Raw genomic sequence first — 13,185 nt, 5'->3', positions numbered from 1 at the left:
GATTCCAAAGATTGATTATTCATACCATCCAGACAACTACCCAGACTGGTTCGATGTACCTCATCCCTACGAAACTCTGGCTTTTTGCACAGAAGTATCCAACCCCTGTCTGCGCTTCACCAACCCACCATCCCCCACCCACCTCCCAACCACCTTCCCCTACTCCTCGCTCCAGATCAAACCAGAGCCGAGCATCTCAATTTGAAATCATGGCATTGGACAGAAGGAGGTGCCGGATGGACTCAAGATGTTCAACTGCGGAGCGGGTGCAGACACTGGAAAGGCATTCTGGGCAAGGATTCACAGCATCAAACATCAAACAGGCCCGGAAAACACAAAACAGAACTTTATCGACACAATTGCAACAGCTACGATGTTACAAAGCTGGCTTTATTTCTACAGCTTTCACTATTTAATGAAGCACTCAATGCACTTAAGTTATGAAATTTACCACAAATTAGTCTTTTTTTGTTTGCAACTTGAATGAGAAAGGATCCTAATTTTGAGTTTCTTTTTGCGATGCAGTTGATAGCAATTAGCCGAAACCACCTGAACTGTACGAAGACGCCATCACCGTGAAAGACTTATGTTGTAAATAACTGCTGTTTATGGACTTGTGTTTTTTCAAAGTGCTGGTTATTTAATTGTGGAAAAAGCTGTGATAGTGTATTGACTGAAAAAAAAACCCTTCAGCGCAGGCGCCATCTCTGGTACCAAACAGGCCTCTGACAGGGGCACACAGAAAAATTCACAGGTCGTAGGTCAAAGGTCTTTTCATTGTATGCTGTGTACATGTTCCAATAGCAGACACTGAGTATATATTGTGCACCGTTTATTGAAGTGACATTATTGATGTTTGAAAGACCTTTCTCGCCTGTGGTTGTGGGTTCAAGGCCCAGTGCCAGGTTGACACCTGAATCTCACAGCCATGCTTGTGATAAGCTGCAGTATCTCCTCTTGGGTACTAGTACAATGCTTCGCGCTTAGGATAAATTGCGGTTGTCAATCTTGCCTTGAGGCACACGTAGTCTGTATCAGCTACTAACCGCGCTGAAACGAATAGCTTTGGGAGCTTGCCTTCGATGTAATACTGAACCATGCAGAGCAGAAACTCCCAAGTTCAACTGCCAGTCTTTGTACAATTGGATGATCTCCGATGATCGGTAGCTGGGCTGGAACAGTGTCCCAGGCCTGGAGGATAAAGCAAGCAGAGTTCCTGCTGCTGCCTGTGATTCTCGCTGGGAAAGTACGGGTTTGGCATTGACTGTGCTGCCCTTCACACGACACAACTTGAATGATTGTAAAAAATCATTCTCCAAAACCACGAGAGACCAGGTCTTTAGGACAGGAGGGTGGAGTAGGAGATGGAAAGCCACTCCGAGGGAAGGTTGTGTGTGGCCTTGTCTGCTCCCGATGTCTGGAGGGAAGATACTGGAAAGAAGTGGGGAGGGATACGGCAAGAGACCTGGTAGATATATGTCAGGAACCCTTTTCACAAGCTTGTGTTGTGGTGACAGCCATTTTGTCCTTAGCTGTCATTAGTGAGCCCTGTAAATACTATAAGGTAGCATTGTGTATGAAGCAGGCATTAATTGGCAAAGACAATGGGGACAATTGATGCTCTGAATCTTTCCAACCAGGAGACTCCAACACCCATGTCAATGAGCTGCCAAGAACAGTATACTTTAAAGCCATGTAACTTCCCCACCACCCACCCCACAACACGTCCACACATTCCTTATTGTAGTTTAAAAAAGAACACATTTGAAATTAATAACCATCTCCCATTTCTAGTCATGTGCTGATAATAAAGCTTGATCATTTTTTAAAGGCACTATTAGGTGCCGTCAATGAGCCCCGGGGTGAAGGGGGCATGGGGCAGGCTGGCCAGGCCTACAGGAGGGCTGAGTGACAGCCCTAAAGGCAAACCGACCATGGATTGAATGCTCGATACTTTCAAGTTGACAGTTTGATGAAAGATTAACAAGGTGGTGTGTGTCGGTGGGAGGGGAGTTGGGAATGGACTGTCAGTTGAAAGGAATGGTACTGGCAGCTTTCCCGCTTTGAAAACTCCACACCCTCGGTGTGGTATTTGGAACTGTGATTGATTCACCTGAAGGTGGCAACTTCTGTCTGGAGCCCTGTTGAGGCAGTCTTCACATCCCCAACCTCTTATTTTCACTCATTGCACAGTAGAGCAGTAAGTTCCTCGTAACCCTGATCAGGAAGGGAGGGGGTAGGGGGAAGGGTGTGAGCTATTCCCTTGGCAATGGGCACCAGGAGCTGTTACTCCTCCATAGGGCCTCCGAGCCTGGCCAGTTAGGGAATATCACCAGGGCTAGCGGCCAGCAAACGCAAGCAAGGGCTTGGGCGGAAAAGCTAGCCCACTGTCTCCAAAGCAAGTGCAAAGAGCCCTGTTATAACGACAATCCCGTCAGCCCCACTCCACTCTGTTGGAAACCTATGAGGCGTGGCTTTGACAAATTGCTTCCTTCTCACTTCAGGCCTTTGATGAAAAAGCAGTTTGTGAGTCTTGCTGCAACAGGCTGGGGAACGGAGAGATGTGGTTATGTTACTGAATCTGGTAATCTAGATACCTTCTCTGGTAATCCGGAGACCTTGTCTGGTAATCTAGATACCTTGTCTGGTAATCCGGGGACCTTGTCTGGTCATCTAGATACCTTCTTTGGTAATCCGGAGACCTTGTCTGGTAATCCGGGGATCTTGTCTAGTAATCTAAATACCTTGTCTGGTAATCCGGGGACCTTGTCTGGTAATCTAGATACCTTGTCTGGTAATCCGGAGACCTTGTCTGGTAATCCAGGGACCTTGAGTTCATATCCTACCAGGACAATTTGGTCATTTGGATTCAGTCCAAAATATCTGGAAATATAAATCTGCTTTCAGTAAAAGTGACCTTGAACCTGGGTCATTGAGCTCTTTAACTGAAGGACTCAAACTGCTGTATATGTGACTCCAGTCTTATATCTACATTTTCTGACCTCTGTAAGGGCCCAGTACACCCACATCCTTTCTAGAAGATGGGTACTCAATGCCAACCTTGTGAGTAATGTCTGCATTCAGAGAGTGAACTTTTATCTAATGAGATGCCATTGTAACTCGGTGGCAGTGATGGCCTATACTGGGTGTGATTCAAGTACCTGCTGTTCTTTCCTGTCCCCTGGCTCGATGCCTGATTCCACTGCCAGGCACAATACTCGCCCTTACATAGTGTTGTCCCATCCTCAATTTCTGGTCTGCGATGACTTGTTGGGAGAGGCTGTAGTTGGTCTCAGTTCCATTTGTAGGGGGAAGCAGCACCAGGGTTTCTGACGCCAGATCATTATCAGGTAACCCACATCTCCCCTTACCTCCTTCCCTCCTCCACCTCACTTCCTCCTCCTCTCTCTACTTCTCCTGCTCCCCATTCCCACCCCCTCCTCCCCCCTCCGCCTCACTTCCCCCTCCTCTCTCCCCTTCTTCCTCCACTCCCCATTCCTGCCCTTCCTCTCCCCTCTACCTCACTTCCCCCTCCCCTCTCCCTTCCCTTATCCATCTGCTTCCCATATCCACCCCTTTCCTCCTCCACCTCACTTTCCTCTGCTTTCCCCTTGCCCCTCCCTTCTATCCCCCTCCCCTTCCATCACTCATCCCCACCCTCCACTCCCCATCCCCTGCAATCCACCCCTCTTCCCCCTACCCATACAGCCACCCCTCTCCCTGCACTCCCCCTCCTACTCCCACACTCCTTCCTTCCCTCCACACTTCCCTCTCTCTCCACTCCCTCCTCCTCCTCTCCCCTCTCCTCCTTCTCCCCCCACGTCCTCTCCACTTCCACTCATACTAGGCACTTGAAGACCTGTAAGTCTCTCTGTTTGACTCCACCCCAGCAATGGGGAGCAATGTAAGAGGAAATGGGGGCTGTCACTTAGCAGGGGGAGCTAGAAAGAAGGGGAGAGGGGGCAAGGAAAGTGCTCCTTGGCAGCATGTTCTCTTGAAAGAAAGAGGTTTTCTTGCTGAAGTGAAAAGGGTTAATGCAGATCAAAAAAAAATGTTAAAATGGTTAGAGTGATTGTGCAGTGGGTTATAGAACATAGAACATAGTCCACCTCCACTCTGTGGTCCCCAAGTCACTGTCAATATCCCACAGTTTTAGTAATTGTCATGTTTACGTAATGTTGTGTTTTTAATAAAGTTTTAAAATGTGAGGAATAACAGTAGCTGTGTATACTGACATCTCTCAGTGTTTCTCGTGGCAGGGAATCCCTCAGCTTATGGAAGCTTCCAGAAACCAAGGGAGTTTCCTCGGCAACATATTTAATGTAAGAGATTGTCATGTACCAGTGGCTTGTAGAAAGAATATCTTCTGTACACCATAAAGAAATATCAACCAATCTGTGGATTCTTGTCTCTTTCCAGTGGCTCCAAACATCAAGCACAGCGTTCATTGCTTTAAAACAGAACTTGAAAACAGATGGTGAGGCAGTAAGACATGGAGTTCAGAGTTAAAGTGTGTGTGAGTGAGCGAGATTGCGGGTGAGTCTGTCAGTGAGTGATTGAGATCTTGAGGGAGCCTGTCATTGAGTGAAATGTTGAGTTAACCATTCAGCGAGTGACTGAAATCTCGTGAGTTGTGAGTTAGTGACTGAAATCTTAGGCAAGTCTGCAACCATGTGAGTGAAATCTTGAGTGAGTTTATCAGTGAGTAAAATCTCGAGTGAGCCTCCAAGTGAGTGAGTGAAATCTCGAGGGAATCTGTCAGTGAATGAAGATTGAGTATGTCAATGAGTGAAATCCTGGGAGATTATCAGTATGAGTGAAATTTTGAACGAGCCTCTCAGTGGGTGAGATCTCGGGGGAGTGAGTGAAATCTTGAGTGAGTCATTGAATATATTCAAGGCTGAGTTGTTAGACATATCTTTATTCCACAACGGGGTTAAGGGTTATGGCGGGGTGGAGGACGGGTGCAGGCAGAAAAGTGGAGTTGAGGCCACAATCAGCCATGATTTTATTGAATGGCGGAGCAGGCTCGAGGGGCTGAATGGCCTACTCTTGCTCATTTTCCTTATGTTCTGAAGCATAGTCACAATTGTGAAGGGCAACACTGGACAAATACAGGGCAAGCAGATGGGAAGATTTGGGAAGATTTGAGACTAGAGAGGGCTGAGCAAGTTTTCCATAGGGATGTTCCTGAGACCCTTACTGTTTTTCACATGACTTGATGATTTGTGTCTTGACATAACCTCCATGCAGGAAATAAATCCAGCATAGGTTACAGAGCAAGAAATGAGGTGCAATCCCATCAGGTTTGAACCAATTGGGCTAGTATGTGACACATACTGTTTTATATATAACAAAAATATAGTAGGGGAACATAGAACCTAGGGTATGTAGTGTTAAATGGAAGAGATTGAATGAAGCACGTTGGTTGGAAAAGGTTCTAAACTGATATTAAGGAAGCATTGAGAACAGTGCATGACTATAGTGTCCATTAAAAGATCCTGTGGCACTATATTGAAGAAGAGCAGGGGAGTTCTCCCTGATATCAAAACAGAAAATGCTGGATAAACTCAGCAGGTCTGACAGCATCTATGGAGAGAGAGGCAGAGTTAACATTTCAAGTCCGTATGACTCTTCTTCAGAGTTTTCCCTGATGCCCTGTCCAATATTTATCCCTTAACGAACACTTTAAAAACACACATTATCTGGTCATTACCTCATTTCTGTTAATGGGATCTTGCTGTGTGAAAATTGGTTGTCACATGTCTACTGCTACAACTTCAGAAAAGCACCTCATTGGCTGTAAAGTGCTTTGGGACATTCTGAGGATGTAGAAGACATTCGATAAATGCAAGTCATTAAATTTGTCTTCATTTCACCTGTATTGAACAGAAAAAAATAAGAAACTGGGCGATATTAGCAGAGGGATGGAATACAAATCTAAATGTCTGTTCCTGTATATGGGTCAGTCTTTATTTGTGCTGGGTACAGTCATGCTGGCCCAAATCACAGTAAGGATATTCTTTACTCACAAGACTGTAGATAGAAGCTGCAAAGATTATTCCAGGCATTTGGGATCCTGAGGAAAGATTAAGGAAGAGTTGCTCGTTAATTTGGAAAGGAAATGCACTTATGCAGCTTTAAAGGTTATGAAGGAAATTGACAAAAGTGGTGAAGGGTTCAAACAACAGTGGACAGGAAGTTAAAAAACATGAAGGTCATTGGGGGCAGGAAGAGGAATCATGGGAAACTTTTTCACCAGAAGCGCAACAGGGAATTATGGGATCAGTTAATTTTGAAGGAGGTCCCCAGCATCACAGATGTCAGTCTCAGCCAATTCAATTCATGCTACATGATATCAAGAAATGGCTGAAGGCACTGCATACTGCAAAGGCCCAAGGCCCTGACCAATATTCCGGCAATAGTACTGAAGACTTGTGCTCCAGGACTTGCTGCGCCCCTAGCCAAGCTGTTCCAGTGCAGCTACAACACTGACATTACCCGGCTATGTGGAAAATTGCCCAGGTATGTCCTGTACACAAAAAGCAGGACAAATCCAACCTGGATAATTATCGCCCCATCAGTCTACTCTCGGTCATCAGTAAACTAATGGAAGGGATCATCAACAGTGCTATCAAGCAGCACTTGCTTAGCAATAATCTGCTCACTGATGCCCAGTTTGGGGTCTGCCAGGGACACTTAGCTCCTGACCTCATTACAGCCTGGGTTAAAACACGGACAAAAGAGCTGAACTCCTGAGGTGAGGTGAGAGTGACTGCCCTTGACATCAAGGCCGCATTTGACTGAGTGTGGTATCAGGAAGAGCCCTAGCAAAACTGGAGTCAATGGGAATCAGGAGGTAAACTCTCCACTGGTTGGAGTTATATCTAGCACAAAGGAAGATGGTGTGGTTGTTGGAGGTCAGTCATCCCAGCTCCAGGACATCACTGCAGGAGTTCCTCAGGGTAGTGTCCTCACCTCAACCATCTTCAGCTGCTTCATCAAAACCCTTCTTTCCATCATAAGGTCAGTAGTGGGAATATTCACTGATGTTTGCACAATGTTCAGCAACATTCACGACTCCTCAGATACTAAAGCAGCCCTTGTTCAAATGCAGCAAGAACTGGACAATATCCAGGTTTGGGCTGAAAAGTGGCAAGTAGCATTCACAACACACAAATGCCAGGCAATGACCATCTCCAACAAGAGAACATCGAACCATCACCCCTTGAAGTTCAAAGGCATTACTATTGCTGAACCTCCCACTGTCAACAACTTGGGGGTTACCATTGACCAGAAACTGAACTGAACTAGCTATGTAAATACAGTGACTATAAGAGCAGGTCAGAGGCTAGGCATCCTGCGCTGAGTAAATCACCTCCTGACTCCCCAAAGCCTGTCCACTATTTACAAAGCACAAGTCAGGAGTGTGATGGAATACTCTCCACTTGCCTGGATGAGTGCAGCTCACACAACACTCAAGAAGCTGGACATCGTGCAGGGCAAAGCAACCTGCTTGATTGGCACCCCTTCCACAAATATTCACTCCCTCCACCACCGACACACAGGGGCAGCAGTGTGTACCATCTACAAGATGCACTGCAGGAATTCGCTGAGTCTTAGACAGCACCTTCCAAACCCATACCCAGTACCATCTAGAAGGATAAGGGCAGCAGATAGATGGGAACACCACCACCTGGAAGCTCCCCCACCAAGCCACTCACCATCCTGATTTGGAAATATATCGCCGTTCCTTCACTGTTGCTGGATCAAAACCCTGGAACTCCCTTCCTAAAAGCACTGTGGGTGCATCTACAACACAAGGACTGCAGTGGTTCAAGAAGGCAGCTCATCACCACCTTCTCAAGGGCAACTAGGGAGGGGGAGTAAATGCTGGCCTAGCCAGCGACGCCCACATCCTGTGAATGAATAGTAAAAAAATGAAAGCTGACAGTTTTAGCGAGGTTCACATAAATACAGATAATTCTGGAGAGTGAAGGATTGAGGGATACACTGAGATGCTAAGGCTTTGATGCAACTCCAGCTCTCAAATGATGAATTTTTTTGCACACGATAGCTTTTTCCTCATTATATTCTTAGGTCCAATTCATGACAAGAATTTTCAGGGAAGGTTGGAGGGGTGTTGAATGATCAGCATTTCTCCCATTTGAATTTCATGAAGTTTTAAGGCATTTTAAGGGGAAAAGATCAGAAGAAGAAAGTGACTTTGTCCAAGACAACGTTAACAATGGGAGAGATGCAGGAGGTCAGAGGAGATTGTGTGGCCAAGATTGTTAATAGACGAAGGACACCTATGGATGGAGCCATCAGAGGTGAGATTGGGAAGCTGTTAGTTGAGCTTGTAGATGACAAAGAAACTGTGCCTGTAAAGGATTTGTTGAAATCCATTCATTATTAGCTGCGAAAGGAATTGGAGATTGTAATCAGGTGTGGTGATGGGACAACCAAAGTCACTGTGAAATTGGTAACTTACAAGGGGCAATAGTGGTTCAGCATTCCTGCCTGATTTCCTTTTGAACAGTGCGTAACCTGGGAGACTGATTCCCTATTTCCCCAAAACCAGTTTCGTCCTCAATATTTTTCTCCCTTTGCTCCATCCCCATCCCTAGCATCTCAGTCAACCCAGAGATGAGCCTCTGCCCAGTAGCTGGACTAGTTACTTGGTAACATTGCTGGCCTCCAGCCCTACTTCTTCTTGCTGCTACAGAAACTTGTTGGTTTTTCCATGCTCCTCCATGCTGGGCCTTCCACCCACGGCTAACTTCAGCTTGTACAGAATTGAGCTGCTCGCCCCATGAACCACACAATGTCACATCCACCCACCATCCCACCCCACAAAGACTCCCCGGCCTGAATTTTCAGCTCGGTGGGTGGGTGGGTGGGCAGGCGCGATCGGCAGGCCCGGGGGAGCGGTTGGGAAGCGGACCGCTGACCGTGATTGGCCCCTGTCCTCGATTTCACGCTGGCTGCGCATGGGGGAGTGCGGAATGAAATCTCCCTGAAGGCAGGGAGCTGCCTCACCGAGATGAAGAATTTAAATGCAGAAAAAAAATAAAGATTTTAAAAACCGGGACAAAATGCCCACACGTTAGAAACAGTCACCTGATCATATACAATGTGAAAATTCTGTCCAAACATTTTCATTTTTTTGAATTTAATGACGGAAACCTCATCCCGCCCTTGGATGGGGTTTCCTGAAAAATGCAAAGGCTACCTGGCCGACTTGCCCTCCCGCCAACTCTAACGGTGGATGGGCAGCAAAAAATCCCAGCTAACTGCACTGTTAATGAGCTTAGTAGCCCTTTTTAAATGTCTGTCGATGCGTGTCCGAGTTTAGTGCGCCCACCGCGCAGGCGAACGACGTCATCGGGACGCTCGCCTGACATCATTGGGCGCTACTTTACGCTCGAGCGTGTCGGGAGTGTGCCCGCAAGCCCAGCAAAACATTCTGACCCCTGTTTTCCATTACATTGTATTTCACATCATTACCCTCATTTTTACAGCAACGCCCCACTCTACATGCTGCTCGTGTCTTGCACTCCTTCCGATGCTGGCCCTCTGTGCCCTCTTCCCACCTGGACAAATCCTTGGCTGTTAGTGGGATCTGAAAACTATGTCACGAAACAATAGAACTCTGCTCTTAAACACTCCAATGATGCACTATTATCCAGCGTCAAGCAATTTTCTACTTTAGACCATAGACGTGTAAGTTGTTGTAAGCATTTAGCCACTGCTGAATGTGAGCATGAAGTGATGAATGCAAAATGGAATTAAAGAAAGATTTGTATTTATACAGTCCTTTCACAGCCTCAGTACCTCACAGCCAATGAAGTACTTTCTTCAAGTGTGGCCACTGTTGTAAAGTAGAAAATGTGACAGCCAATTGGCGCATAGCATAGACAGCAATGAGATATTGACCAGATAATCTGATCAAGTGATGTCGATTAGTGGACGAAGATTGGCCAGGACTCCAGTTGAGAATTCCCCTCCATTTCTTTGAAGTAGTACCATGGAATCTTTTTCATCTGCCTGAGAGTGGCTTAATGACTCATCCAAAAAATAGCACTTCTGACAGTCCAGCATCCCCTCAGGACTGCACTGGAGCATCCAGCCTGCATCTTGTACCCAGGCCCCTGGAGTGGCTCTCGAACTGGAGCGCTACCCACAGAATTGTGGCTGACTTCACTAACAACGAACGCGTGAACATAGGAGAGAAAGATGTGGATCTGCTAAGTGGCTGGTTAAGGGTCAGAAGACCAGCACAGACAAAGCAATTTAAGAGGATGTCAGTCAGTCATGGCAACAATTTAAATGCCAGGCCATATGATAGCAACATCTCTATATTGTGCCCAACGCTGGACACTGGACAATCACCAAACTGAATCACCAAAGTGTTGAGCCCAGAGTTCTATTTTTGCATCATTTAGCACACAAGGCTACACTGACAACGAAGGGTTTGACTGGAATTTTAAAAGAATGATTCCCGGGTTGTGGGCCAGGGTGGCATCTATTGCCCATCCCCAGTTGCCCCTGAGAAGGGGGTGGTGAACCTTCCCTCTGAGCTGCTGTTGGTGGCTTTAGTACAACTGAGTGTCTTGCTAGGCCACTTCAGAATGAATCGTGTTGGTGTGGGACTGGAGTCACATATAGGCCGGACCAATAAAGTCAACAAGTTTCCTTCTTTTTAGAACACTGGTGGATTTTGATGACATTTCAGCAGCTTCACAGCCACTTTTACCGATACCAGCATTTTATTTCCAAAAATATTCAAAGTGGCGAGAACTGTTAGCGTCAACAACAGCCACGCCTCAGAAAACACTGCCAAAAGGCAGCAACACTGTGGTTGGAAGGGCCTTAAGTGTTTACCTTCTTGCAAGTACGGGTGGCACAGTGGTAATCCAGAGACCCAGACTTAATGCTCTGGTGGGTATGGGTTCAAACCCTCCCCCATAGCAGCTGCTAGAGTTTAAAATCAATTGATAAAATATGATATTAACATCTTGTCTCAGTTATAGCAAGCATGAAGCCATTGTTGATTTTGTTTTTTTTTTTAAAAACCCATCTGGTTCACGAATCCCCTTTAGGGAAGGAAATCTGCTGTCTTTCCCTGATCTGGCCTGCATGTGATTCCAGGCCCACACCAATGTGGTTGACTGTTAACTGCCCCCTGAAATGGCCGATTGAGCCACTCAGCTGCAAAAACCACTACAAAGCCTAAAAGGAATGAAACTGGACTGACCACTTGGAATCCTGGAACTCCCTCGCTAACAGCACTGTGGGTGCACCTGCACCACATGGACTGCAGCGGCTCAAGAAGGCTGCTCACCAAGGGCAACTAGGGATGGGCAATAAATGCTGGCCTAGCCAGCCATGCCCACATCCAGTGAAAGAATAAAAAAGAATAGAGGAAACACAAACTTATTTCCAAGGAATAGGAGCAAGAGAGATTGAGAGGATGACAAAGGATGAGGTTGAGGGGGGGAGATGGTTTGGATATAACTTGGAAGAGGCAGGGATTCCAAGGAATCCAGACAAGTGAATGTGCTAGTGGTTCCCTGAGTCTGTCAGTCTCGCTTCAATCTCCATCCCAGTTTTACTATCTGATCCAACTGCCACCACACCCAGCTGTGTACTGTAAAGGACTCGGACATCTCCCCAGTCTGTTTCCAGTCAGAAACACAACTGGATGCAAAGTGGAGAACATTTGACTGTGTAACAACATCACCCCCTCACCTCGATGCATGACCCCAAACCATTGCCTGAGAGAAAATCATTCAAGCTCATTTATGCGCATAATGTGCCTTCAAAGCCCACCTCAGATTTAACTGTGATTGGCACTTTAATCCGACCAACGTCTGTTCTCTCAGGACAAGCGTGATTGTGTAATAGGTGTGAAATAAACTAATTAAAGAATTTGAGACTTTTGAATGCAGATGTAAATCTTGGTTGAGCAGCCCGCTCTTTCATTCAAACAGCTCAACACCTGCCCATTCTTCACACTTCACACCACCTGGTCTCAACATTAATTAACCCTCTACAATTCCCTTCGCTATCCTCAGATTACTGGTTCATAGTAAAGACAGACACTTAATATCATTCTTGAGTTGTGTTTACTCAGTTTAGCCACAGACATAAACCATTTCCCCCAGATAGCTTTGGGATATCCTCAGCACTGATGTGAAGAACTGGTACATTGAGGGTCCAGAGGAGTTCTGTTTTCCTCCTTCATTCACCTGAGGTTTAAAGCGATGTGGTTCCATTAGGCCTGCTCCATTCTATCCTCAGATGGTTCCATTGCCATGCCCCATCACATACTGAGGGAGGTACCAGCCAGCCAGCTACACCTTGGATACGCTTTCCTCAGTGCCCCTGTCTGCCTGTACGCTGGTATTTTATTTAATTATTCGCCCATGTATGTGGGCTATGTTGGCAAGGCCAACATTTATTTCCCATCCCTAATTGCCCTTGAGAAGGTGGTGGTGAACTTCCTTCTTGAACCGCTGCAGTCCACGTGGTGTAAGCACACCCACAGTGCTGTTAGGGAGGGAGTTCCAGGATTTTGACTCAGCGAGAGTGAAGGAACGGCGATATATTTCCAAGTCAGGATGGTGAGTGACTTGGAGAGGAACTTCCAGGTAGTGGTGTTCCCTTGCATCTGCTGCCCTTGTCCTTCTATACGGTAGAGGTGCGGGTTTGGAAGATGCTGTCGAAGGACCGTTAGTGAGTTGCTGCAGTGCAGCTAGTAGATGGTGCACACAGCTGCCACTGTTCGTCGGTGGTGGAGGGAGTGAATGTTTCTGGATGGGGTGTCAATCAAGCAAGCTGCTTTGTCTTGGACGGTGTCAAGCTTCTTGAGTATTATTGGAGCTACATTCATCCAGGCAAGTGGGGAGTATTCCATCACACTCCTGACTTGTACCTTGTAGAGGGTGGACAGGCTTTGGGAGTCAGGAGGTGGGTTACTTGCTGCAGAACTCCCAGCCTCTGACCTGCTCTTACAGCTACAGTATTTATATGGCTGCTCCAGTTCAGTTTCTAGTCAGTGGTAACCCCTGGGAAAAGTGGAGGATTCAGTGATGGTAATGCCATTGAATGCCAAAGTGAGATGGTAGGATTCTCTCTTGTTGGAGATGGTCATTGCCTAGCACCTCTGTGGTGTGAATG

Source organism: Carcharodon carcharias, chromosome 16 (genome assembly GCF_017639515.1).
Source record: "Carcharodon carcharias isolate sCarCar2 chromosome 16, sCarCar2.pri, whole genome shotgun sequence".
Lineage (NCBI taxonomy): Eukaryota > Metazoa > Chordata > Chondrichthyes > Lamniformes > Lamnidae > Carcharodon > Carcharodon carcharias.
The sequence above is the reverse complement of the archived record's forward strand: the minus strand, read 5'-3'. Positions refer to the sequence as shown.